The sequence below is a fragment of the Harpia harpyja genome, chromosome 1 (assembly GCF_026419915.1).
Source record: "Harpia harpyja isolate bHarHar1 chromosome 1, bHarHar1 primary haplotype, whole genome shotgun sequence".
In the NCBI taxonomy this organism is placed as follows: domain Eukaryota; kingdom Metazoa; phylum Chordata; class Aves; order Accipitriformes; family Accipitridae; genus Harpia; species Harpia harpyja.
The window spans coordinates 50,771,461-50,794,987 of NC_068940.1; the positions used below are offsets into that span (position 1 = coordinate 50,771,461).

General features: G+C 38.0%; 1 protein-coding gene across 25 annotated transcripts in view; it reads right to left on the bottom strand.

The window, feature by feature from the left end:
* The window catches only part of ARPP21 (cAMP regulated phosphoprotein 21), a 206,836-nt gene that overhangs the window by 122,041 nt on the left and 61,268 nt on the right, over positions 1–23,527 (bottom strand). Inside the window, exon 1 of one of the 25 annotated variants that reach the window (XM_052793213.1) lies at positions 22,700–22,906. The exons of 23 other annotated variants lie outside the window; for them this stretch is intronic. The gene's annotated coding sequence lies outside the window, so the exon portion shown is untranslated. Of the gene's footprint in view, positions 1–5,423; positions 5,445–22,699; positions 22,907–23,527 lie in introns of those variants that run through there. One more of the 25 variants, XM_052793246.1, reaches the window with a different exon arrangement.

Here is a 23,527-nt window from a genome sequence, read left to right on the forward strand (position 1 = left end):
ATATATACAGAATAACCTGACAAGTTTCATTTTCTTCCCCTAAAAGTGCAACAGAAAAGAAAGTTAATAAATCTGTTGCATACTTCAAAAAATAAAGTAAGTTCAGTGCTGTAATTTACTTTTCATTAGGTTCCTAGCTGTCATGAATCAGAAAACTTGTGGGCATAGTATAGGTTGTCCTCTAAATATCTAAGTAACTTAGCTTTAGGAAATTTCCATAATTTAGGAAGGACCAAGAACAGGCCCACCAGCAACTCATGTAACTGCACTATGCAGTCCAATATATTAAAGACTCAACTAACCACCATCAGCAAAGCTAGGTTTGTTTCAAGCTGAGAATTGTGCCAGAAAAGCCCTGATCCTCAAGAACTCCTGCATGCATGGAGATCTGAACCCATCTCAAGCCTATGATCTCAGTAAGTGTTACAGCTAAGGGATACTCTTTGCATCAGAGAAGAACTAAACAAACAAAACCCCAAAGAACAATAATAGTTCTCTCTTCTTTCTACCCCTCTTCTGAATCTTGGTTCTCCTGAAGAGCTGTTGAATTAGACAGCCAGCTCATGGAAAAACACATAAAAGTTAGGACCCCCCTGCCAGTATATGACCATAAAAATATTGGTTTTATTAACAGTCAATCTCATCTTGACCTATAAGTAAGGAATCTTGAAGTTGTGGGTGTCAGAGCTACTGTCTCACAGTACATCTTCCAACACCAATGCAAGATTATCAGCAGCTGCAAAGATACCACCTGTGAAACCATGAAAAGCTGTAGCTGCTTTTCAAATATTTCAGATAACGCCATGCTTTTAAAGTCTAATTTGTCTTTTTAACTAGAATTACAAAATGTAATGGATTGCATCCTGTTTGATGAGGGAAATACTTTTCAATCTGTGTTTATCCAGCATCCTCCACATTTTGACAGGAGCTACTTAGAGCTACCATAATACAGGAAAGAAGTCCACCAGCCAAAATGAGACAAGAATGTGATATGTATGTTTAGGGACAAAACCAAATCTCTATTAAAACTGTAGCAGTCCTATCAGCATTCTGTTAATCAATGTTAAATTGCAGTTGCTCAAAATGTAGAACAATAAAGATTCATTAACCTCCAAGGAAAGCTGGACACCAAAATATCACAGACCCTTATGAAAATTCTAGCTTCTTACCATAATAAGATACAACTAAACAGGATTTCTGCACTTCAACTCCAATTATAGCAAATTAAACAAAATCATTGTAAATGCAATACCCTGCTGTTGATTACAAACTATCCTGCTGCTCCATACAAACTCCTCTTGATTTTGATGGGAGTCGTAAAAAGAGCATGATGGTAGAAAGCCTGAAGCACGACAGTAACACTGACACTGAAAACGGAGCTATCTTCTTCAACTGAGCAGAAATAATCAGACCCTTGCATGACCAGTTTCAGGTCAATCTTCCTGGCCCTGTAAGTTACATATGTAAGTCTTCATCTGGCTGTGTCGTGGTTTAACCCCAGCCAGCAATTAAGCACCATGCAGCTGCTCGCTCACTCCCCCCACTCCTAGCAGGATGGGGAGGGGAATTGGAAAAAAGAAGTAAAACTTGTGGGTTGAGATAAGAACAGTTTAATAACTAAATAAAATATAATAATAACAACAACAATAATAAATAATAATTGTAATGAAAAGGAATATACCAAAAAGAGAGAGAAATTAGACTTAAGAAAAGACAAGTGATGCACAATGCAATTGCTTACCACCTGCTGACTGATGTCCGAGCAGCAATCCGCCACTCCCAGCCAACTCCCCCCAGTTTATATACTTAGCATGACGTTCTATGGTATGGAATATCCTTTGGCTAGTTCAGCTCAGCTGTCCTGGCCATGCTCCCTCCCAGCTTCTTGTACACCTGCTTGCCAGCAAAGCATGGGAAACTTAAAAATCATTAACTTAGTATAAGCACTACTTAGGAACAACCAAAACATCAGTGTGTTATCAACATTATTCTCACACTAAATCCAAAACACAGCACTGTACCAGCTACTAAGAAAAAAATTAACTCTATCCCAGCTGAAACCAGGACAGACTGACAGCTAAAACATTCAGACAATCAGAACCAAATTGAACAGGATAAAGGAAGGATGAGACTGGAAGCAGGCTAAAAGGAGATGACAACAGCCCAGTAGGCTACTGAACAGAGCAAGGCTTGCTATGCTGCCATAGCAGCTTGGCGATGTCAGCTTCAGCAATCACTGTGAGTTTACTTCTGCCCAGTTCAGGGCTTTAGTAACCCCCTGACATATACACAGTGTAACCTTGGCACAGGAGCTGTTAATTGTAGGGCAGTACAGGAACCAAAGGCTGGCTAGACTGCAAAATGGTACGACACTTACCAGTCAGCACAATAGAAATGTAATTTAAGTATCCCTTTACGTGTGTCTGTAAGCCAAGAAAGTAATATTTCAATCTCTTTTTCTAAAAACATTTATCAGACATCAGTTGGAACTTACTGAGATGTAATGTGGCTGTAATGGGAGCCCACTGTTTCACACTTTTCATTTCACTTATGTGAAATGTTATTTATTTCTTCTTGTATCAGTTTTCATTGCAAAAACATTAAATGAAGGAGAAGGACTGGTTGCTATGCAGAGTTCACAGGGATACCAAGATGGCATTCATGACCTGATTTTTATCACCAGTGGGCACAGAAAAAAAATGTACATGCAATAGGAAAAAATACATTAATGTTACATTTCAAAAGAGATTTTAAAAACACAGAAGTCAAGATTTTCAAAGTGATGGCTCCCACAGCATGCATAATGTGTTATAAGGAATATTCCATATTGCTACATTCTATTTTTTATGTCTTAATACATACGTGCAATTTAGCCTAGCTATGATTGTTGTGGGAACCATAAGCAGCCATCCTGACAATTTCATTCTCAACTGCAATGCTGTACTAATGGAGTTTTGGTACTTAATCTCCTTGTTTGTTTCAAAAATGAGGAAGGAAAAGAAAGGAAAAGATACAGGAAAATAGGGCAAGAAAAAGGAGGAGGAATATTCTCATTTCTTTGTGTCCTAATTACTTAAGTCCGTGGTGAATTTGGTATTTAAAAAGAGCTGGGAGTGCCAAGTATCAGGAAAACCAGTACTTACACTAATACACTTTTAAAACACCATGCAGGCAAATCCACTATCCCTGCTATATATTACTTGGCTACGGCAAGTCCGACGTGCATTAACACCAACACAGTTAGATCCGCTTTATCGTGTCCCCAGTTATGATGCAGCCAGCCAAAACAAGACCAATGTCTCTCAGTCAACTGAATGACCTTACAATTTCCACTAACAGGTCATAGTAAGACCTTTTCTGTCGAAGGGAAATTCTTCGGTCTACAGTATGATACCAAAAATAACACTAAGTGACAATGAGTTCTGAAGATGGACAAATTCAATCTAAATGGAAGCAATGTTCTCTCTTTCCTTATCCACAGGAGAGAGATATGAGGTCTACGGCCTAACCTACCTTCATAAGCCATATGAAAAGACATTATCTTGTAACATTTGCTGCTATATGTTGTTTACTCAGTTTGCACGTTTATTACTTTCCCATCCCCTCTTCACTTTCTCAGTACAGACAAAGCCTGTGAGACTGCACAGTAGTTAAATCAGTGGGACCTGACCAACCATTTAAGTACTACTACAATTCTAAATACTAACCGTTACCATTTGTAGCTTTGGAGGTCATTCTCAAAAAAACCCCCAAAACCTCAAAGCCAAAACCACAAGCAAACCCCCCCCCAACCCCCACCATCTCTTGCTCAAAGACCTTTGTGTTTATATGTAAGTTTTGCAGATCCCCCCCCACCCCCAAGTTTCCCACCCACTTACAGACAGAGCAATTATTAAAAGAGCGGAAAATTCTAGCCCCTGGAAGACTCTTCCCTTGTCTGTTTTCTCCTACAAAAATATCCAAACACACTATTACTTTCTGGAACTTCAAATTTCAAAGCCACAAAAGCCTAAGACCGACCTGATTTTCTTTCAGAAGTGTCTCTGAAGAGCAAGGAATAGAGAGGGAGTTTACCACTCTTTTTAATTCTTTTTCTTCATCTGACTTTTCCCAATCCTTATCCGCATCATTACCATCTTAAATCCAGACAAGTTTTAGCCTGCCTCTAGTCTAACTGGAGATCTAAGAATAAAAGGTCTGAGGCTCTTTACATTTGTATATGACTGTGGCCAAAGACAGGTGCAAAGGCTGCCAAACTTAACTGCTGGCATGCTACCTTATGCCTAATGTTACATTTTTTGTTACACAACCAAAGGTTAGAATTTGAAAGATTAATGGTCTCCTAGAAGATATTATCTGATAGAACTGCCCAAATTTCAGCTGTGAGGTTCAACAAAGGGTCTTTCTCCTTTCTTGGAAACCTTTGTTCTGGGAAACATTTAGACCTCACAAAATCAAAATACCAAGGCACTGACAGAGCAGAAAAATACTGAGACAGACTAACCAGCCTCCAGCATCCATACCAGTTGCTTGACAACGCCAAATGAAATGACGAGGCAGGACTCAGAGTGCCAACTGAATGAAACCTGTTCTAGTCATACTACTCTACCAAAACCAACATCTCTCTCAAACATACTTGCTTTGACAATAAAACTTCTACTTTTAGAAAACCAACATGTCCCAAAATACTTACCTACCTATCCACAAACTTTTACAGAATCAAGTGTCTTTCACTGCAAGTGGCTTGTCATCAGTTTTATGAAATCAAAGAAAGGATAGCCATGGCAGAAGAAAGGCAATGATGGATCTTTTCAATGATGGTTTTAAAACCAACAGTGAAGAAGCCCAACACTTGTAAATATTCTGTCTACCATGGGTGATTCTGATCCACGCTGCTTGAATCTGGTGAGATCAGAGTGCTATGATGAGTTTTCATACTCATCAGGGTTGGCCCAATTCTTGGCTATCTTGTCTTCTACCCAAAAATCCTGCGTGTCTCATGTTCTGGCTACAATCAGAGCACGACAAGAATATTATTGTTCCGAAGGCTCTGGTGTATAGTCATTTTCATACTTAGGACAGCCCAAGAAATGAAGTATCTGACATTTCAGTACATTGCACATGCATAAATGGGACACATTAGTTTGCAATTTACATGGCTGCCTAAAAATACTCTTGTCATCTTATGATATACAGAGTTAAGATTATTGACAAGAATACTGGGCAGTATTTAAAAAAACCAAACCAGGAAAGAAAACACAAAGTAAAACATAAGTTTCAAAAGGTCTTCTTACTCCTGTAACTTTCCACAAATCAATTAACTAAGTTTAGGTTCATCAATATCATGATAAAAGTATCAATTTGAAGACATACATTCATTGGGAAATGCTTTCTCACTCACCATTAGGAAGAATGTGACTTACCTTCATGAAAAAAACCACTGATGCTACAAATGTATCTGCCTCCCATGCTCTGTTTGGCTGCATGAACGTGGATCTCTGCCTCTGTTTTTCCATCTGCCTCCCACCTATGCCTGTTCAATGTAAAGGACCCTTTTTTCAGTGTGTGGGACTAAAAAGGGAAGAGTTTAATAAGCCTCTGATCTTGGCTTTAAACTCTAGGCACAACTGCAAAATATAACTCTTACGTATATTCAATTAGGGAGGCTAGAATCAGTCTTCTAAAACAATTTCTAAGACTTTTTCTCAAAGGGCTTCTCAGTACAAAAACTTCTGAAGCATGAAGTCTCAGACAGAGCAGGGGTAATTAAGAGAGGCAGTTCCCATATTTTTGGTCAGTACCACCACTGGCATCGTAACAGCTAATAGGCTACTCCCTGGAGAAGGGCAAAACACTTGGCTGTCCAAGCATCATTCATACAGCACTGTAAGATGGCTTGCATACTGCTGTAGTACACACACTACTAGAAGACCTCCTCTAGAGGATATTCTTTCCCTTCCTTTCATTATCAGATGCCTTACTATTATCGTCTGTACTGTAAGAAAGATATCTCAAGTGTTTAACTTCTGGATAGCCACTTTTTGGGGGTTGCCAAGGGTTCAAATGCAATAGGAGAAACCTGTTTCAATTTCAGTGGAAATAATTTTCTCAACATGTGAACATTTAGTATCTTGTAACAATTGATTCAAATATCAGACTGCACTGACTCCTTGCCACAGCAGAATTAGCAGTATTTCAGCTGAAGTTGTGATTGGCAAAGCTACTGTTCCAACCCTCCCACACCACAGTCCTGCGTGGCTGCTGGCTCTAATTCCACCTATGTATTATACAAACTATTAGGGGCCTCGAGATCAGCTTACTTTCTTCTATACTGAAAATACTCTGTCACCTTCTACTTAAATCAAAGCTCTTCTCATTTAAGTCCAAACACAAAACAGTTTGTGTGAGAGACCTGACAAAACTAACCAAAACCTGACAAAGCATTTAAACAACTTTTTCAAATTATCTGACACTAAAAATATCCACATAATTTTCTTTTACATCCACTTCTTCAGTTTTTATAATCTCTTATGAAAAAAGCTTGTTGACTTAATATGTTAAATATTTATATCAATCCAAGTACATGAACCAGTACTGTACAGGAATGAATTTCATATACCTAGTTGGGATCTCTGGTAATTCAGACAAGGGAAAGAAAAAAAAAAAAAAAAAAAGAAAAGAAAAGAAAAAAAAAAGGAGAGAGAGAAAACAAAAAAGGAAAGAATTACATAGTAATACAGAGCCTGAGGTCTGAAGGGATAATTTAAGTACATTAAATTTATTTCTGTTTCAAGAGACACAACATAAAACTTCTTTCAATGGCCTTTAGTTCCTCTGCCAAGCACTTCTCTGAGTATGTTCCAAACTCAAAATTACCTCCCAGGAGAGTATCTCAGGTTGGAGCTTTCTTTCATTGTTTCTGGGTTTGCTCCTATATTATATTAGTTCCAGATGTGAACTGGGGATGGTAAAAAGCCTTACAACTACCACATTTTCGTTTTCTTGGTCCTTTAGGAGATTCTATAGGAACTGAAGGGCGTCAATTTGCTTTTCATCTATGTACTGTCTCTTGGGGAAGTCTGATCTCAGGGATGTACCATAAAACTTACAGACCTCTTTCTCTACCGAAACACATGTTTGTGGACACTTCTTACTGCCCCATTTTGGTGAAACTGCCAAATATTTATGTGATACTTCGGAGCCCTTGCCTGACTATCTTCAGAAAATAAAGAAACAAAAGAACCTGACTAGGGCCCTTCTTTTTTAAATGGAAAGTGATATTACAATACTGATTTTTTGTTTTCTTTTTTTGGCAAACACCATACTACACATGTATGTAACTGGTGTGTACATGTGATTTTTAAGAACAAGAAATGCCATTAGTTTACCTGGTTAAATTTAACCTAATCATTTTTATTCCTTCCTTCTATCTTCGCTCTAGTTTACTGTTCACGACCACAGCAAATGCAAAAATTCAGTTGCAGCGAAGTACAGCTGAGCATCGTATATACATACGTGTGTATACATACAAGGAATCTGGGCATGAGTAAAATAAGGCAAAACAAGTCAGTGGACAATGATGGCAGTCGTATCTATTTTCACATGGTTCTGTAGAAGCTAATGTCAGCTGAGTATCATCCTACTGGGGACAAATGGGTAGTGACGTCCCATAACCACTGACACACATGCATAATTTAACACTAAAACATTCACAACTGTTTTAGGTCTGATCTGCTAAGTTTTCTACAGCATTAAGTCCTAAAGAAACACACATGCAGACTAAATAGTGATACACATGGAAGACAATTTATGCTTCTCACTCACTCTACATGTAAGTTTACTGAATGCAAGTGTACTTTTAATTGCTCAGACAATGGATATATGTTCTCATCAGACAATCAGAAAACCAACACAACAGTCCGTAACTCAATCTATACTTCACCATAGTAAGAAAACATTGTCTTTCGGCTCTACTGCCTGATATAAAAGGTTTTATCAGGCAATCATACCTTTCAAAGAGCAAATTAATACTAAATACATTAATGTTTTACTGCTGCCACAGGCTTATTTTATTACCAAATCTGGCTTTGGACTTTATGCCTCTAGCCATCTGGTTTTTGCAAAATTTAAAAGGCATTACACATTTTCGACAACATAAGAAACTATTAAAGAAGCGAACAAAGAACTCTGTATAATAGGGAAGCTGCTCTTGCACAGACAGGGAAGACAGAACAGGCATAGGGGTGTTCCGTGGTTCACAGAGGCTTGGGAAATGGGTAATCTCATGACATCAGAAATATCAGAAAATTCAAAGGAACTCAAAGGCAGAGAACCAGGGTGTTACTAAAAACAAAAAGACAAATACTGGCTACAGCTAGCTTCAGCAAGCAGAAAACTGCAAAATTTCCAGTAGTAAGAGAAAACTTGGAGACCAGGAAAGGCACAATGCTCCAGGGCAGCTGGAAAAGAAAAAGGATAACACCTGTTTTAAATTAAACCCTTCTTTTATGTTGAGAACAAAATTGGAAAAGCAATTAACACACTTGTCCCAGCCGCTCATCCATGGCTGGTACCTCCTTGGATAACCAGGGATGCAATCTCTGGCACAAAGGAAGGTACCTGCTGCACAGCAGTCAAAACTACTCCTCCAAATGAACCTACAGCAGCATGGAGAAAGACTGTAAAAAAGCCAAAAACTAATGGCATAGAACAGTTATATGAGGACTAGTAAATGCTTTAATGAGAAAAAAGCAAAATTATATTTTTATCCAGAAGCTACTGATTCAAGTAGCACCCATGTGTACAAGCCAGTGACACGGAGAATGGGTTATGTCAGTACACAAACTTCAGTGATGTCCAGGACACATCCAAGAGTGAAACTGTGATGCCACAGAAGTCAGTGGAAGCTTTAAAGGTAAAAGCCAGGACCTCTCACACATACAGAGCCCAGCAAACCAGACAGTGTCTGTTTTTAAGCCCCTTCTGTATGCCAGCCTCCAGAAAAACCCTGTCAAGTGAGAAATAACAGATTCTAATGTGAAGAGTCTCAAGATAAAAGTTACAAAATCCAGAGATGTAAAAGGTGATTAAATTCCTATGTATACCTACACAATCATTACAATATCATACATTTTCATGATACACTTAAAAAGCTGTTTAGAAAAATATTTATATTCTAACAATGAAACACATAAATAAAGGATTCATTTTAAATAGTAATTATGTTAGAATCAGAGCTGTATCAGGAAAACTAGTATTTTTGAAACATTGAATGGAACTTAGCATAAGGAATTATAAATAATTATTGTTTATTAAAGACGGATGACCTTTTATAAACATTCTACACAAAGTGAAGATAAAGGCACAAGAGGGGAATTCACATGCCTATAACAAAACCGGTCATGTCTACTTTGTAACTCTTTCAAAAGCTTCCCCCTCAAACTGTTTTGTCTATTAAACTTAGACCTGCAAAATAAAAATCTACCTAATTAAGTGAAAGCTGTGTGCAACACTTAAATCGGGCATCTGTGGATACATTCTTTTTACTTGTACACATCATCAGTGTTTAAAAAAACAACATTGTTTGAACAACTACCCTGGCAAGGCCTAACCCTGAATATGTGGTATACGTAAGCACATATTTCTAGATCTAGAATGTAAAATAAACCAGCTGAAAGAAACTTATCAATTCTTTCAAGCTTTGCCTCAGGTACTAAAATTCTTAAATTTTAACACAGTTGTGACTTTTTTCTTTTTTTTTTTCTTTTTTAACATACGGTTACTTTATTTTTCAAATTCTGTTTATCTTGTACCTGTTCAAATTCTTCAACATTATCACCCACTAAAACTACCAGAAACATGTTATTGCATGATTTGTCTGGAAAAGAATCAATAAATAAAGGCAGTAATACCCAACACTGACAGCAGAGTAACAGCAGCAACAGGAAAGTGAGTGGCTTCATATTTGCTGTGGATTGAAGGACTACACACAAATAATAACTGTGATTAAGCTAACTTGTGAAGGTACCAAACTTGATTGTATCTGCCAATATTAGCACAACAGAGGCACAGTATATACTCCTAGAGAGCCTCTTTATTATAAAAGACTCTAGAATGCCATAATCTCTAATTAAGGAGAAAAAAACACATTTGGGGAACGTACATACAAAAAGTATTTTCTTCCAGATGAGGACACTGAGGAATACAGAGGTTAAGTGAGTCATGAATTTGGTCAAAACAAGAGCCAGAAGGGTAGCCAGCATCCCCTTCCCCAGGTACATGGCCATCATTCTCCAGCATCTTCCATTCTCCAGTGCTCCCTTTAACCCCAGACACTTTTGTGGCAGGTAGCGAGAACATGTGTGTATGAAAAGGAACCACGAACGAAACTGTAAGCATATTTAAAAATATTTTTTGTCTATACATGAAGATATAGGGCATGTAACAAGAAACCTAGAAGTTCAGCATTTTTAACAATAGTAATAATCATCAGAAAAAACCCTCCGTGCGTCTTTTGTATGACCTCCTGAAGCACTTTACAATTAAATGTAGCCTCTGGATCAAACTGGTTTAGGAATTACTACTACTACTACTACAAGATAGTAGGTAGGAAAGCAAAAGAGCAAGATAAATGCTTTTATTTATGCAAAATTCTGTCTACAGGATCCATTTTGTCACAAATCTAATTAGACTGAAATAGCACTTACAAGTAATTTATAATAATGGCTCAGATTATTTCCTAAAAGAAATGAACTGAGAAATAAGCAGCACGCAAGCCTCCATCATAACACTGACAATAAACACAGGGAAAAATAGGTAGTCATATCAGCATCTAAATACTAAAGTGATGGCATTTGAGTTATTTACAACAAACACAATATTGAAAGTGGACTACTATTCTTCCTATTTCTTCCACTAGCCTGATTAGCAGTGCCTACACTTCCCAAACCACCTTTTTATATTTCACTTACACAGGAGTATTTCTCTGGGGTATCTTGAGGCTGGAGTACATCAGCTGTATACCCATTAAAGTATGTGATAGAGCATCAATGCAAACTGAACAAGGCAATCAGTAAGGACAATCAGCTCCATTTCACTTCAAGTCTGCTTTCATTACCCAAGTTACAATTCACTGCCAGCGCTTGAATATTCATTTATACCATGGGTTTTATCTTCACTGTCTACCACGTAGTACAACTGCCAACATATTGTACAGACATAGTTCGGATCGCCACAGTTAGTGGTTGGACAGCTTACTTTTCATTGGGGAGCGCCAATGATGCTGAAAGTGCATTTTTCGCTTAAAAACAATTCCTTTCATTTTGTTTTCTTCCTCTATTCACTCCCCAAATGAATCTTTGTTAAAAAGTTTTGCACTGATGAGAGATGGCTAGCTGCCTATTCTCCTTCCCAAGGGCCATCCACACTTCGTACAGCTGAGCGTGAGGAAGGGAAATTCAGTGCTGGAGAATGTTAAGAAGAAATAAAAATAAAAAATGGAACAATAGGGATTTCTATTGCTCTAATAACTTTCTCTAATACCTTTCTCCGAGTTACTGTCTCATGGTAGACCATTCCCCTCTTAAAACTGTTTCATGCTACTCACTCACAACATGCCCATTTATCTGTCTTTGCTTTTTGGAAAACGCATTTTTTGGGAAAGCTGGTTTTTGTGAGGATATTGGTATGGCATACAGCTCACCAACTGGTACTATCTGTAGCATTTGAATTTGTAGCTATTCCCACTGTCAGAAAGGCCCATTTTTAAGACATAAACATTTTTAAGAGCTTTCACTGGAAAAGAATAACCCCAAATTATCCAAATAACCTCAGACAGGCACTTGGAAGGACTGAAAATCTGTCCGCTTCCTGAAAAAAAACCTGTCACGGTATTCACTGTCTGTACCACAAAATACTTTAAAAGGCCCTGTTTTTCTGCTAGTGACTCAGCAAATGCATCCTCTCTCGCCGCAGATCAGTTAGCCATTTATAAAAGGGTCTCTTTTTGTTTCTTGAAGTAAACAGGCATTTTACAACTACCACAGCCATCACCTATAGCCTGTGCATGGCAGAGAGGAACAGGTCTCCACTGGCCCATTACCACGCCAGACTTTTTCCCCATACACACACTTCACAACTAGGCATCAGTGAAGGAAGCTCTCCTGCACAGCCAGGTACTCTTACTCACAGTATTAGCCCAGGGTCGTCATCTCCTCATCTTAAGCTTGGGGGGTTTCTTGTTTGTTTGTTTTTCCCACACCTTGTCTTTACTGGAATGCCAGCAAAAAATAAGTTTTCAACAATACAGTTTCTTTTCATTTAGCTGACACTAGTGAGCACAAGAGTGGGGATCAAGACTGCATTTTGCATCTACAGTCATTCTGGCGGGCTGAAGAACACAAAGCAACGTTACTTTTATAGCAGCTTCCCTTACCACATAACAGGATTTCACCTGTTCCAATGTCTGAATTCAGCAGAAAGCTGAAAACAAGCATTTTGCCTGTCTATCTTCCAAATGCAATCTAGTTCTCCTATCCAGTGCATTAGAAAGGCAGTTTAGCAGCAGACCGGTAATACAGTCATTTGGAAACACACCAACTTAGTCTTACTCAGAAATACAAATGTTGTATCTTAAACTTCAGAGACCACAAAATATGTGGATGCATTTTGGAAGGATCTTCTAGAGATACCACCTTTCTGCTACAGAAAGAGAATCCAGTTGCATATTTCTCCGAGTTGCAGCAATAGGGTTATATGGACTAACATTTTCACACCTTTATTTGCAAGGATTAAGACTAGAGAATTAAGTCAATAAAAGCAAGAGCTTTCCTTCAGTTGACTTAAACCTAGGTTACGTGGAAAAAAAAAAAACCAAAACAAAACCCAAACCAAGCCCATCTCACTGCGTTCCAAGTCTGTGCTACTACAGACATTTACACAGATGCTTTTAAAAATCACAAATCACCTCCTTAGCAAACAACTGAACTCAAGAATTCAATTATCACCAAGTACATTGAAGAGAGTATTGGCACCATGATTTGTGGAATAAATGACTTGTTAGTATGGCATCCCTCTAAAACATGGAATGACTCCACACAACACAGAATTTTGCTTTAACTGGTGAGAGATTTCTTCAACTCCGTGCTGCTTGAGAGGTAACTGAGATGACTGTCCACCAGTCTGGATATTAACCCATTAAAAAAAAAAAAATCAGTTCATAACTACTATACATCATCTGTTCAGACTGCTGCCATCATTTCTTTATTAAGTTTTGAAATACTCAGAATGTTACTTTCATAATAAACTGACAGTACAGTGGGCAGTTAGAGAACTAGGCACTAATGGCAATGAGATTACTGAAAACAACTGAATTAAATCTGTAATTAGCAGCTGAATACAAGCGCTTCTCCTGCTATCGCTGAGCAACAAAAACCGCGCGCACGCACACACACACACAACAAAACGTAGAAAAAAAAAAAAGATTAGATTTCCAGGAAAAAATAAATTTCAACTTTCATATGATGGCAGCAAACCATGCTCCTTCAAACACATCAGCCTTCCACTTCAGTGAGAAATTTCAGCCAACAGTTCCTTTACTTCCCAGTCTTTACAAGGAGCTTCTATATATGTATTTCACAAAAATGGATTATGTATTTAGTATAGGTCCTCAAACGTAGACAGCTAGATGTCTTAGTAACTATCTCTACAATCAGTCTCCTCCACTTTTGACAAGGATCTATGGCTACACAATCATTATAATCAAAGCTATGACAAGAATATGTAACCTTCAGCTTTTGGTGCAGTTTCCAAGCTTATCCAACAAATGTACAGACATGAAATACGAAATAATTCTCTGTATGAGAACTCCACCTATTTTTTTCCTCTTTTCATTGCACAACCCAGTAATACAGTAAACTGCATCCAGTGTAATGCATTAGGTGCTACGCTAGCTGTTAGGATCTCCTGCTCACACCACAGACAGCAGTCCATCTGAAAGGTCAGAGAGCCAATGTGTAAAAAGTCTTTGACAACAACCACACTGTCAAAGGCATTTAATTTTGTGTCATTTCCATTACGCTTTGTTTCTAAGCAACTGACAAATATGAAATTTATTGAAAATATTACTAATCCAAGAAAAAAAAAATCTATGTAAATAGACAGAGAGTTCAGGACACAACATTTTCCAGGAGCAGCAAACATACACACGATTCTATGGAGCTATTGAATTTGACTGAAGGCCCCAAATGGACCCAGGTACACTGATATGAGCTGCATACACAAAGAAGTTCAAAAGCACAAGGTCTTCTAGATTCCACCACAACACCTTTTGTTTCAGAGATGCCATCTGGGCTGTTTTGGCATTCCCTCCTTAAGAGATACCAAAACAAAGTCCAAGAGATCTGGGAGCTGGCATATTTTGACTAATGATAGTATGCTTTATATAACACGTTTTATTATAAACTGACTGTCCAAATATCTACAGAATTAAGTTATTTTTAAAAGTGCAGTACTATATGATGAATAAATCAAAGTTTTCAGCCATTTCAAACAGGGGCAAGCAACTGATGTAGACAGAGGCAAGAAAAAAAGCTGGGAAATGTGAGCAAATGATGAAAAAACAAGAAAAGTCAAAAGGGTCAGCATAACAAAGGGAAGTTCACACAAGGGGCACAACATACAAAAGCGAAGGCCCAGTATGAAGAATGGTCAGATGGTGTAAGGAGCAGAACAGAGACAACTGATGCATGCATGGACACAGCCAGGAAAGGGGCAGAGACATTCATGCTAGAGACTGCTTGAAATATATACACAGAGAAACAAAACAAGAAAAGAATTTATATTAGGACTGCAATGAATTCTTCTAATATTTAACTTCCTGTGCTTTCAGCAACCTTTAAGTCAGGGCTATGGACTGGTTTTAAGGAAGATCCCTTGTTTGTATGTATCACCTAAGGATGCAGTAAGTCTCCTAACTTCAGTGTGCTTTACTTCACACACCCTACTGTTGCCAGAAGAATGTAACACTAGCTCCCCTCCATATTTTTTTATTTTCTCTGCTGAGATTGTAAGGCTACTTGAAATTATCTCCATTTTCCAATTTTACAGTGCTTAATAACAATAGCACTTCAAGTTACTAGCCCTAAAATAAACCATCAGAAGTCAAAAATGGAGCCTCTGAATTCCTTTTATTAAAATCATCTGTCTGGCAGTGAATAGCCATTGAAATTGCTTGTACATGCAGCTCATGTTCTGAGGCACGCTCGTATGTTACACCATCATCTGCCAGCCTCATTCCAACCACCGAGTATAGGTAATAAATGATACATTCCAGGGGAACGTATAAATATGCATCAGAAGTACTTGGGTCACTTATGCTTCTCCTTTGTTATGATCTTGAGTCAATGCAAATTTAGCAAACGCATTCCCATGCCATGGAATTCGCTTGTAATACACAACCGAATTGCTCAGTCTGCTGGCATTTTTTTAGGCAAGTCAAAGACTCGGGTATCACTGCAGTTGCTCTCAAAGTACTGAAGTAATCAGAACTGATCTCATTTTTCTACATATTGTAATTGTGCTGTTTAATCAAAATGTTTTGTTAAGAAGTGCCGATATTTTACTGTCTTGTTTTCTGACATGCTCCTATACTGATGCAGTTTTATTACAGATGGCTTTGAAGTGCCTGACAACATTAATAGAGACATGACACCAGTGTATGTTATTAAACAAACACAAACAGGAATAGGTGCCAAAAGAATCTACATTTAGACTTTCATTGCCTGGATGTTGAACATTAACTGTAATGTAGAAAAGACTTAGTTAGCAGCAATTATTTGAACATACAGCCCTTCAAGAAATTATCTGTAGAGGAAAAACTATAATTAGCCTTTGTGAGTACAAATTGTGTTCTCTGTTCCCCTTCCTGAAAAAAAACCCTGAGGAGTAACAAACATCAAAGAAACACGTGGGCTTTGAAAGAGGTAGGTGCTTGCCGCATCTTCCTCCTGCATTGCGGAAATGATCACAACGAATGAATGAGTGGACAAGATGTCTGCAGAAACCACAGCCCAACAACTATGGCTATATGGTTACTGGTAGCATAACCACAAGCAGCCAAAATGCTGCATCAAGATTTGTGTCTCAGTCTGCTCTTTTCTACCAGTCCTTCTCCATTAATACAAAGCCCTTTACAGAAAGGTGTGAATTTATGTAGTCACAGGGCACATTATGCTATTTCAGTAAATACCTGACTAATTTCTGAGGTTACTGGCATGCCAAGACAAGAGCTATTAAGGATAGAAACCAGTTTATTCTCATAGAAGAACTGGCTACATATTACAGAGCCCACAGTCTTGCATGCCTCCCCAGGACTCACCCACCAGCTTCATGCCCTGACTGTAAGCCAGGCTAAGAAGTAGTGCATGCTGCTGTGTAGCTCCCCTCAGACCTTGGCAACAATTCTGTTATCTTCCTTTCTCTTCTGCCAGGTAGGTGGCAGAGAGGAGCAATTCCGCAACAGCAAAATTCAGAAGACATAGATCATTTACAGTTCCTCAAATCTGAGGTTACAGGAGATCAAGTGTGACTGCAGAGGAGTAGTCACTTTGTCCTGATCCTCCATGCAAAGAGAGGGATCACATCGCATGCATAAGGATTTTTTTTTTTTTAAATCACAAAACAAATGATACTGAAAAGAGGCTACACATCTATATATTTTCTCTGGGCGATCCAAAACTGCAATTACTTAATCTTCAGGGAATATCTCCTGAAAGTCCTCCCTCCCTTTGCTGTCCTCCTACTTCTGATACCCCATAACCTGATTTCACGTTACAAGCAGTCCTACGGCCGCTAACCCTCCATTACGCCCCTTACCCCACCACTCCTTTATCTCAGTCTCTGATTTTGAGATGGTTACTTCACGAAGCAGGTCATTCAAGGACTTCTTTCAAACACTGTCATTTTCATCAATACACAGATTCAACAAAAGTTACATTATCCATCAGTAATAATTCATTGTCTTCGGCATCTAAAAGGATTCTTATGCTGCTTGCCACAGTTCTTGTCACTAGCGACCACTCCATTTTGCTGCTCAGATGCAGAACAGATTGCTATACCATAGTGGAAGAGCATATTGAGATACACAAAGCTGGCAAATACAATGCATTTTCCAATTTAGACTTGTTTTCTATGAATTAAAGCTTCCCCAAAAATCATACCCGAATCAAACATGGTCTTGTTATTATTTTCCTCACAGTAGTATGTGTTATGAAATACAGCACTTTAAGATGCCCTAAGTTATTCATTATGCTTTCCTTTTAGATCTATGCTCACAATTCTCTTTTTTTTTTTGGTGGTAGGAGAAAGGTCTGAATTTTTCTTAAAGTAATAAAAACCAAAAGCATGAAAGTCAGACCTCCTCACTTCAGATTTCATGGCTTATAAAGTACACAAATTATAAAGCTATCAGACGTTTCCTGGGCTTACATTAAAATCCATAGCGAGCCTTTAGAGTGGACCAATTTATTTGATGTGTTTCTCCTAAAGCTTTTATGACACCATAAACATTTCTGACTCCATGACAAATACTTCATAATACATTAAGCAAGCTCATTCAAACCATTCTAAATGTTATGCCAATGGCAATGTATTTAGAAATGAAATAGTCACTTGAAAATGGAAAAACCTTAAAGTTCAGTTTGAACCACCACAAGTTACTATTTACTTTTGTGCAACCGAAGGCAAAGCATTTCAAATTAAGTTCAATGGCACAAACACCCAAAAAGCACAAAGTAGGCGTATTCTCCAAAAGCGCATCATGCTATACCTATTTCACATGAAAGCATCAACACCAAAGTCTGCTCCCCAGTAAAACTTCCCATTGAACTCAATATTGACTAGCATGGAGCATTTAACTATATAACAGTTTAATTGTATTTATAACATGCTTCTAATCACTGCAGTTTATCTGCATTAGCGTCATTCAACTGAAAAGCCTTGCCATCCCTCTTTACTCAGGAACGAATTGTGATAGCTTTCTTCACAGTAAATAAAGCATCACACCATAAGAAGCTCTGCAAGTCGCCAAAACCAAGATGCATGCACTCCCTGCGAAGAAAAGCACCACAATCTGACTCTCATATTTAATAATGAAAATTTACAAAATGCTTTCTGTATTGAAGGCACAGGGAGACTTCAACTCGTGAGGTGATAAAATACAAATACTGCAACAGGATTAATTAATGACAAGGTTATTAGCTGTTCAGACATGCTTTTGATGACAGAATTCTAATTCCTAGAACATAAAACTGGCTCTGATTATTTTATGAATCCAGTAAAAATCACTGCTGTGTAGCCATAAAAATTGCGATGAAACAGAAGCCTGAAAGTAGTTCATTCATATATATTTGATTTTTATGTTTTAGCATAGATTGCAAACAGAAGACAATAACTTTGAGAAACAAAAAGCAGAGTATTTAACAGTGGGGAAAGGGGGGGGGGAGTGTTTGGGGTTTTTGTTTAATTGCTGATTATTTTTTAACACCATCCTGCTGACCATTTAAGCTTTCCTTTGACCCAAAAGCTTGAAGGCATCCAATTTAGTAAAAAAGACAGTTTTATCAGTTGGAAGATGTTACTAAGCTTCTATAATTTTAACACAGGTGCTGTATAAACAGCTCATAAATAAATCACAGTATTGCCTAAGACTAAATGAGAAATATACCAGAAAGCATTAAACTACAAGAATACTTTTCATAGGACTTTGCTTTCTCATGGTACTCTTCTTGTTAACTGTGACTCTTGGCCTGAAAAGATTGAAGAGCAGACATCCGATTTGGAGAAAGATGCATAAAAGTATCCCAATTTTGCTGTGAACAAATTTTTTTTCACTTATAAAAATGCACTTCTCACCTTACATGCTTCAACATATGCTACACGAACATGTCTGCCCTGAGAACAGTCTTACGTGGTTACTGCCTCCATATATTGCCAGTGACTAGAAAATACTCTAAACCCCCTGCTTCAGAAAGTCATTGGATATCCAAATCATAAATTTCAAATTCCCAGCTGTCACTGCCTAACTACGCCTTCTGCATTTCAGCTAAGTCATGCTGTATGACATTATCACTCTCTCACACTTCATAGCTTCTTCAACATTAACAGAAAAACCTGTGGGCTGTCTAGGATTTTTCACCATGTTTATCACAGTAGCAATTACTTCATCTAAATAGCCCTTATGAACTCACTCCTGTAAAATATGTTGTTCTGTTTACTCCTTGTTTCTCTGTATTTCTCCCTACATTTAGTCCACTTCTTCCTTTCAGTAACAGGGAATTGGGGGAGTGGGGGGGGGGGGGAAGCAATGTAACATTTTCATATACCAGCTTATTGCTTATTTAGGAATCTGGAATGATCTAACATGGTTTAAAGATCTCACCATATGATTAAAACCTGATACATCTGAATGAAAGGAGACCTTTTCTGCAACTCCTTTTTCCAAGGAACTGTAAAGAAGCGTACTGATGATGCATTACCTGAAAGCCTGGAAACCACAACAGTGAAAAAGGAAGCAGCAGTAAATATTGGCAACATTATTAACAGGTGGAAGAAGGACATTGCTGTAGGATGTTATGGAAGTGTTTGCTTGTGCTTTTTCCCTAAAGGAGACACAGAGCTCCAATACTCTTCCCCTGGAAATAACGCAATTCATAACTTTGGATTGCATATTACACACATTAAGTATTAATATAGATTGTTTGTGTATTCTTACAAATGAAGATAAGCTAAAGAAAAACATAAGAGACCTCCATATAGGGAGTACTCTTACATAGGGTCATTGGCAATGCATCATCAAGTTTACCTACTGTAAAAGCACCACATGAGATAAGGTGGAGTCTAAAACTGGAGTTACTTCAAACATCTAAGAAAATGATGAGCAGTTTAGCTCTTAAGTCCTATACCTAAGCGGTTTGGACCTTCACTGACAAATGAGGACTTACTTGGCAAGAACCCATCATATATGTTATTTACAAAAAAATACATCTTAATTAAAACAAAGTATTGTAGTTTTATAGTGTAACGTCCTTTTTATTCTTTTAATAAATTGTGTGTGCGCACACTGGCATACTCACACAAACCACAGTGGCTGTTATTGTGATTTAGGTTTAAGTTTCCTTCTTAAACAAGAACCCAAGGAAAACATATCCTGTCCACGAACAGTAACCAGTATGTCTATCTGAATTTATAAGCAAGTTTAATATATCTAAAACAAACAAAAAACCAAACCAAAAGCCAGGACCAGACATGAGTCATTCCTTGCACTTGTTCTGAAGGTATTCCCTTGCTAGAGGCTTATCATTAAATTATTATGTAAAAATATTTGTAATCGTTACAAGCAAACATGTAAATTCATTTACACCTACACGTTTCTGAAAGCCACCATTTCACACATGAAGTGAAAAAATTAGAAAACAAAACAAAAACCAGCAATTAAGCAGGGAGTCTTATCATCCAGGGGTGACCCGCGTTAAGGCTAGAGACTGGAATAGGTCTCATTTGATGACTGTCAAAAACTAGATGCGTGATCTCACATGGTTTGCATAATTTATCTGCAATTCAATTTACCCAGCCTTAAAGTGGGGAAAATCCTACTTACCTGGATTGCAGTTTGTCATCAAAACAGAAAACGCCCTAGAAACGCATGTTACCATACAGATACAAAAATGTTCATACACAGTACTTTTAAGTCTTCAGAATCAAGTGCTTTCCACTGGAACGTACAGAGTCTTTGCCATGTATTACTTGTTTGATGAATGTTTCAATCTTCTAGAAGAAAAACTGACCCATTTGCTTGACTTACTACCTGCTGAGAACATTAATACAGAACTTCAAATCTAATAAATGAACGAGCAGGGGACAAACGGATTTTGCAAGTTTATTGCACGGTAGTTACATTAATTCTCAACTGGCCAATCTTTAATGGTATTTTTGAAAATAGATTACTTAACACCAATAGCATTTCCTTTAAATAATCACGTAAGTTACAAATTCTCTTTACAACCAAGCAAATGAATTGAGCTGGGAGCACTCATTGGATCAAGCCACTCATTTGTGAGTAGTCCCTATAAACAAGGATTTGCCAATCTGCCAAAATCATTTTCCTACTCTGAAATTAATGCCATCAAAATTGATAATACCACTCAGTGCAAGTTACAGATCCTGTATGTTACACGAAGAGGGGCGTATCATCAGCTGGTGTAAATCTATACTGTTCTTAAAACCAATGGAACTACATCAATTTACAGCTGCTGAAGATTTGTCCCTGTGTCTGTCTTTAGCACTGATAAAGGCATTGAACCAAACCCTGGACACAATTCCAAATTTAAAGCTCCCATTGAGTGTAGTGAGAGCGATGCCTACAGGAAGACAGACTACAAGTAAGCCATCCTAGAATTAGTGCACTTTTTTCCCCCTTATTCATTCCAAGTTTAAAATTAGTTGTTAAAATCATAACCTGGGAAGAAGCCAAGAGCGCAGCGGATTTTAAAACTTCTAAGGTTTCTTTTATGTACTCCCAGGAATTCTGTTTAATAACAGTGATTTATCAGGCCAAGTCCAGTTTACTGTAATCATGCAAATAACCCCAGTAAAGCCCACAGGAAAAGCAGCACTATCAGGAAAACATGATTTCACCCACAGTTTTACTCCAGCAGGATAAGGTCTCAAAATGACCATTGCACTGTTCTTCTCTCTCTGAGATCTGTCATTACACCTGTGTTAAAAATATCATTGTGTTTCCTCTATCATCTTTATGTAATTTTTCCTTCATGGATACGATGCAGTGCAACACTCATCTGAGCAACCCTCACTTGCACACTTAGCCCTGGGGCAGTCAAAAGGACTAGCATATAGCAGAAAGAAAGAATTGCCTGAAAAAGGATTTTGCAGGATGGGGTACTCAGCCATTTCTTAGACTACCATCCTGTAAAACTGTAGATAGTAGAGAGAAAATACAGTTGTTTTACAGAAGACATCTTTAATCAAGGCAAGTTTCTCTACATGATTCTGAGTGCATGAATGGTTGCAAATAGCTAATAAATGTATTTCTGACTACACATACATGGAACTAAAGAAGGCAGTTTTTCAAAAGTATCTACATGTATCTTGCGTAACGGCATACACTGTAGTTCTCTATAGGTATTTTCCTTTACACACATATCACAAGAGGTTTACAGCTGCTTGCATTCTGTGAGCATCACATGCAACATTGATTTTTAATATCAACTGAATTAACTTTTAACTGCAAGGAATAAAAACTCAAAATTCCTGCTTCAGGAGGCTACCAATAAGAACATAAATAGTTAATCATTAAAACTGGTAAGCACAAGAAAAAAAAGAAGTATTTTTAAGATGTTCCTTAGCGCTACACCATTGTAAGACATTTCAACATTAAAAAAAAGAATTAAAATGGAATATCCTTCTTCAACTTAAGTATACCCGCATACAATCAGATTTATCAACAGCACAAAATCATTTCCTATCTACAGTTTGTTTCATACAACTTTTTAAAAGAATTTTTTTTAAATCATCTTAGACACCACAAAACAGTTCGACTTAAAGCCAGCTAATCGATCACCTTTCTGCACAGCTGCATTTTCTTTCATTAATGTAATAGAAATATTTGAGGGATTTCCATTTTTACCTTTGCATTTTTCCTTTTCCAGTATCCATAACCAATCATCGCTCTGCTCTTCCATTATGCTTCGTATATTGCAGAGTGAGAAGCATCTTCATTAAATAGTATTAAAAATAGAACACACCCGATCTCCCCACCGGAGCATGCTCTGACAGTGCTGATACCACAGCTCTCAAGGTAACCATGCCCAGCTGGAAACTGAGAGGCAAAGTCAGTGCGAGATTAGCAATTTGCAAGCCTAATTGTGCACACAAACTTGCCTCGATCCGTGACGAAGACTGCTAAAACAAAAATCAGCGTGCAGTTAAATTACGCGACTGAAAAGTTGCAGGTCAGTTTACAGTAATTTTTTTTTCCCCCTCCCCATCACCCTCAGCTTCAATTGCTTCGTACTTGCCTAAAATTTACATATGCCATTTAGAAGAATGCATACTGGGCATGCATCTAGCTCAGCGCAATGGTAGAGAAGTCAAACAGGTGATCGACAAACACTCTTTAATGCCTTTTGTTTCCCCTCTCGGCACATTTACAGCAATGTCACACGGCAGCGGGATGAACTGAAGCAAAACCGCACACACCTGGAAGCGCAAAGACAGGAGGGAGAGCGGAGCCGCAAAGACACACCTAGCACGGAAAAACGCACCCGAAATTTGAGTGTGTGTGTGGGTCCCGCTGGCTCAAACGGTAAATGAATGCCAAAAAATAACAACAATTAAACAAGACCGCGCAATGGCTGCGCTGGATGAGCACGTCTTGGTTCGATCTACAAGCGCTGCCGTTGAAACGCACATCCAAGTAGGCAGAATTACACTAAGCGGAGTAACATTAACTATT